General features: G+C 37.7%; 1 long non-coding RNA gene across 1 annotated transcript; it reads right to left on the bottom strand.

Annotated features, from left to right (window-relative positions):
* Positions 1-2,215: 2,215 nt before the first annotated feature.
* LOC110446188 lies at positions 2,216-5,594 on the bottom strand. Its single transcript, XR_002462438.1, has 2 exons — positions 5,542-5,594; positions 2,216-5,410 (listed from the first exon to the last, which is right to left on the bottom strand). It is a non-coding gene; the product is annotated as an uncharacterized LOC110446188 (long non-coding RNA).
* Positions 5,595-6,026: the final 432 nt, after the last annotated feature.

The raw sequence follows: 6,026 nt of genomic DNA, 5'->3' as shown, positions 1-6,026 counted from the left end.
TTCATACGAAGAAGGAACAGCAACTTTCTATCACATATGACGCCTAAGAACATAGTTTGTTCAACTATAGGAACAGGTACGCCATCCAGGGCGAGATTTGTATGGTCGTGGATCTGATGTCATTGACAAACACGTATGTTCACATCGTTTTTTTTTATTAAGTTTTAAAACTGTTTGCATAAGCTCTGACTTGAAGCTCACTTTAACATTGCTGCAAATGTTTTTCAGTGGTATTTAAATGTTTTGACCGGTAGCATGTATTAGAAAGTCATCCACGTAAAGAGAGCCCTCTACAGATGGAGATATCGTTTTGACAATACATGTATTATTCATGTTCAGACCAAAATGCTTTACAGAAAGAATGCTTCCCTGCGACCCGCCCATTACCTGCTCATGGAGGAAAGAAATGTCCGTTCCGTTCCGAACTTGTAATATCCTGTCTGATAAAAAGCTTGATATAAAATTTGGCAAATTACCTCATACACCTGTTTCATGCAGATCTTTCATGATTTCGTATTTCCATGTTGTGACCCAAGCGTTTTTTGCGGTAAACAAAATAAAAAAACCCAGCAATGCTTCTTCTTTAGAAAAGCCTCACGCGCAAGGTTTCATGTCTAACACAATGGTTGTTAGTACCTCTTCTGGATCTAAAACTACTTTGAAGTTGTGATATTATGTTACATGTACTTGACTCCAAAAAACATATAAGCCAGGAATTGATCATTCGATCTAGCGTTTTATAAACACAGCCTGGGGGATAGCTAGAAGGATCAGTGCTTTCTTTCCTGGTTAAGGATTTAGAAGTATCGTTGCTTTTTCCCAATGATACGAACATTTTAAAAAGTGTTTTGAGTGAGGATTCGGGAATGTTTCCGAAATTGATAGTGTGTTGCAAAATCAATGAGAATTTTGCAAGGAATCCCGGAGTTCTGTTAGTGAAAATGGTTGATTGTGATGTTCATTGTTGGAGAAGATTTTACATTTATTTTCTCTTTAGTCTGTTTAATTTTTGGAATTGTTTGGAATTGTTCGGAGTGGTTTTCAGTGGGTGAATAATTAGAAAAAGCAGAACCAAAAGAACTGGCAATACCAAATTTTGATGTAGCTATTTTACCCTTTGTTTTAAGATGTCCCGTTGTTTTAAATGATCATTTCCCCACATATCCTTCTGACCATATTCCACCGCCTTTTTGATAGATGTGTTGGAGTTTATTTTGACACATACGATTCCTTAGATGGTTTTTGTTTGTTTGGGCGTATTGTTCGTCTAGCTTTGGCTCTAAGTATTGTGTGATCACAGATGTATTCAGGTTGGTGGACGAAGGGCTGTTTTTAAATTGCTCCAAAGCGGCTTTTCTACATTAATGGCTTGGTCATATATATTCTTCGTTTTACCAAAGTTTCTGTTTAATTTCCCAGAAGATTATGGTATATATTCGTTAGCTATCTCGAGTAGTTTAGATGTGAATGCTTCAAATAGATTTTCCAAAGCCTCGAAATTGTCATGGTTTAAAAATTGAGCGCTTAGATTTTCATATTTATGCCAGTTTGCTTTATAAAACTTCCATTGTGTCACATGGTCTCCGAGAGAAGGACCTTTATTCCGTAAACATAGGAAAGTGCTCGCTCCCTTATGTCACCGTCACCATTACTTGAATACGATTGGTCAGTACATGGCGATCTACCTGAAGGCTTACAAAAGACGATGCGCCGTGACATAAGCTCAATCTAATACTGCAAGATAATAAAACAATATCTAACACATTTAATATATACACACATACAAAGTTTATTTTCAGACATTGAAACATTTTGAAATTTTAATTTTCTGTATATGGTAGCCTAGTCCTAATTTGGGACCACACAGGTCCCCGCATTTGTTTGCTAGTGACGTCACAGGGCTTTCACATGTATTTAATATATACGTGTACACGACCTAGCGTCAGAGGGGCCCTGATCGAGGGCCGGTACAGTCAGTAGAGAGGGTCTCGAAGGCCGATAAAAGGAGCATCACACTGCATTCTATTACCGGGCCCTGCGGTAGGGCATACAAGGATGACTGAATGCTAGATACAGGGGTATTGGGGAAGGGCATACGTGTACACAGGGTCCTGGTCATGTAAAACCAATGGGCTAATGTTTGAGGGGGTGAACGTCCGCTTCACTACGGAGTAGTTACGTTATCCAGCAGACAGGGGGGGGGGGGGGGGGGGGNACCGTGACGAGATAGATTTAACAAATATACAGTTATCTTAATTACGTGTCGCAAATTTACTGAAACGAGATATTAGGAACATATTTACACCTAAAAGAACAATGTCTACCTACGGAACTGAGGTATACAAAGTGGAGAAAGTGGGAAAAGGTCCCTGAGCAGTGGAGTACCTCCCTTACCGGCCCTCAACACATTAAGCTTGCGAGCAGAATTCAGTTTCAAAGCACATATGTATGAATAAATGATACTACACCTGGTACAACCCGTTTCTCATCAAAATTCACCCGTAAAAAATTACTGATATTGCATATGTAGTAGGAAACAAAATCACGTGATGTGTCATGACAACTCTCCCGGTCAAGGTCAGGAAAGGTCAAGGTATGACCTTATGTCAATTGCCAAATGGTAAGGTGAAAAATGTCAAAATCAATTTTTATCTAAATACAAGACACGTAGATATTATGATCCATCAAATATCTAATTTGCACCAAAAATGTCATCATAGGTTTCTTCCCTGTGTAAATAGTTAGTGATATCGTGTTAACAAAAGGTCCAAATGGCCCGTATGCTCACCTGAAATTGAACAACAAATACAAACGATATTTGTAAACGTAATGTTGAGTTAGAGGGTTATGAGGTACATTTCGCAGTCATTAGCTGTTCAGAAGGCGAGTGTATATGGTTCATATTGTCCAATATAATAATGTCTCATATAATAATTAGATAAACTAAATAACGGTAAGTTTTTTCCACAAGTATTTGTATACCCCCACCCACTATCTTCCTCGAAATTCCTGGTGTTACGCTCACTTAGCTGTCTGCCCCCTGGAATATGTTATGGCAAATTTGAAGGTACTCGGTTAGCTATTTGACTCGGTTAGCTATTTGACTCGGTTAGCTATTTGATTAGTTTCCGGTGAAAAAAAGCTTACCAATGGCTAGGCAGGAGCGACACCAGGCTTCAAAACCAGTAATTTTTACCGTTATGGTGCCGCACGATTCTTTTGACGTATATCAAAGGATCAAACTAGTTGCTTGTATCATCCGCAAGGGGGCGCGTACAGAGCTTTCGATTTCATCATAACATGTAACAAGGGTGCTGAGAACGTACGTGTACCTAATCACAGCAGGAACTGCCAGGATGACCCATATACCTGTAAAGGTGTTAAGACACCGGGATATAAAAGGTAACCCCCTCTGTAGATAGCCCCAGCCTCTGTATCAGTCTCTAGGTTCTGAAGATAGCCCCAGCCTCCGTATCAATCTCTAGGTTCTGTAGATGGCCCCAACCTCCGTATCAATCTCTAAGTTCTGTAGATGGTCCAGCCTCCGTATTAATACCTAATTTCTCCAGATAGACCCAGCCTCCGTATCAATCTCTAAGCAGACATGGTCCCTCTATTACTTAAACTTCCTCTTTGTCCACTATTGTTAACTTTGTACAAAGTCTCTCTTTCTACATGATTTACTCCCCCCACCCCCACCCCCGCCCCACAGGTGGGAAGAGAACTTACCTTCTGTTGGAAAATCTGTACTGGTCATAAGTCGGTCAGTCAATAATGCAGATAATGAAATCAATGTCCATTTGTTATTATACTCTAACCAATGGTCATTCAGGTTAGAAACACTCAGATAAAATATTGACCAGTGGTGAATAAGATACTGACCCATGGTCACTCAGGTTAAATATTGACCAGTGTTCACTCAGATACTGACCAATGGTCACTCAGGTTAATTATTGACCAGTGTTAACTCAGATACTGACCAATGGTCACTCAGATTAAATCTTTACCAGTGTTAACTCAGATACTGACCAATGGTCACTCAGCTTAAATCTTGACCAGTGTTAACTCAGATACTGACCAATGGTCACTCAGATTAAATCTTGACCAGTGTTAACTCAGATACTGACCAATGGTCAGCTTAGAAACTGACCAGTATACTGGTACTGCTGCAGGTAGTTAAAATACAAATTACAATCAAAATACATCATGTATGTATACATTTGTACATACACAGAATACAATGCACTGAAAATACATTGCTACATAAGTAAGATACATTGTATGAACATGTCCTGTATGAGATGTATAGTAACACAACGGAACGAGATACAGGACCAAAACACATCATTATAGACAAAAACCTTCTAAACAGGACAACCATATCAGGTATAGAAAACAGTGAACTAGCACATGTTCATACAATCAACTACAATGGTTTATCAACAACAATACATTGTCTTAAAAATTCTTAATTAAAATTCATAACATATATATATATATATCATAGAAACTAACATATCGGACAAATTAAATGTACGATGATGAGATTATACTAACTGGCCACCTGTGTTCTGATGACGAACATGTAACCTGCACATATGTTTTGTAAGCTGTACATATGGAAGTAAATGTTACCTGCACATATGTATAAATGCTACACATGTGAAACACATATGTAAATGGTTGTAATACCAACATGTCTTTAATTTTACATTATTACATCTTGCGTAAAATGTTTTATAAATAAAAAAAATAATGATGATTTGTACATTAAAAGAAATAACCAATGTTTTAAACAATTTGATTTATACTACTAGGTGGCAAAAACTTCAAGTACACATATGTGCACAAATTGAATACACATGTGTCACAAAGCAACCTGCACACATATGTCCACGAAGTGAATACACACATCACACAACCTGCACACATATGTCCACAAATTGAATACACACATCACACAACCTGCACACATATGCCCACAAGTTACATAAATACACATATTTAACATTTATTCTCAAACCTCTGAACGTACAGCAGAGGTTCAGTAGTAACCTAACTATGCCAAGAGGAAAGTCTGTTTAAAAACCATGACTTTCAATCAGATCTAATGATAAATTAAACCTGAGAATATATCTAAAAACTAAGAGAGAACCTCAAAAATGAGGAAAAATGAAGATGTACAACTCTTGTAAGGAGCACCAGTAGATGTCTCTGCTCATGTTAACGGTTCGTTACTCTGTACATACACTATAGGTCATTAATAACCGGTAATTGTCTATCAACAAACAAATAAGTAATTGATTTAGAAGGGTAACAGCCACTGTCTTAGGCTGTACACATAGGTGTATATATGTCTGTGGTTACATGTACGGTAACCAACACAAGGTGTATATGTATCTATGGCTACCTGTGTCCATGGTAACAGGCACTAGATGTATGTGTCTATGGTAACATGTATGGTAACCAACATTAGGTGTATATATGTCTGTGGTTACATGTACGGTAACCAACACAAGGTGTATATGTATCTATGGCTACCTGTGTCCATGGAAACAGGCACTAGGTGTTAATGGTTACCTGTTTGTATGGTAACTATACTTTGTAACTATGTCTATGCCTTGGCTGTGTGTATCTATGACAACTAAAGGTGTTTGTTTACCGTAGAATTGGTTGTCTATGGTAACCACAATATGTGTATCCATGGTACCGGTAACCATGATGTGCATGTGTATGGTAACCACAATGTGTGTATCCATGGTAACCATGATGTGTATGGTAACTATTATGTGTGTATCCATGGTAACCATGATGTGTGTGTATCCATGGTAACCGTGATGTGTGTAACTATGGTTTTATAGTGTTGAGCATCCTGACATGGTTCACACAGATATTTCAGGACAATATTCAAAAACTTTTTAAAATAATTTTCCTGTGTTTTGAGAAACAAAATTTAAAAATAAAATAATCAACATTTATTGTAGTATTTTAAAAGGTATAGTTACAAAGCAGAAAATTAAAATAAA

The sequence above is a fragment of the Mizuhopecten yessoensis genome, unplaced genomic scaffold (assembly GCF_002113885.1).
Source record: "Mizuhopecten yessoensis strain PY_sf001 unplaced genomic scaffold, ASM211388v2 scaffold2623, whole genome shotgun sequence".
Taxonomy (NCBI): Eukaryota; Metazoa; Mollusca; class Bivalvia; order Pectinida; family Pectinidae; genus Mizuhopecten; species Mizuhopecten yessoensis.
The sequence above is the reverse complement of the archived record's forward strand: the minus strand, read 5'-3'. Positions and strand labels throughout refer to the sequence as shown.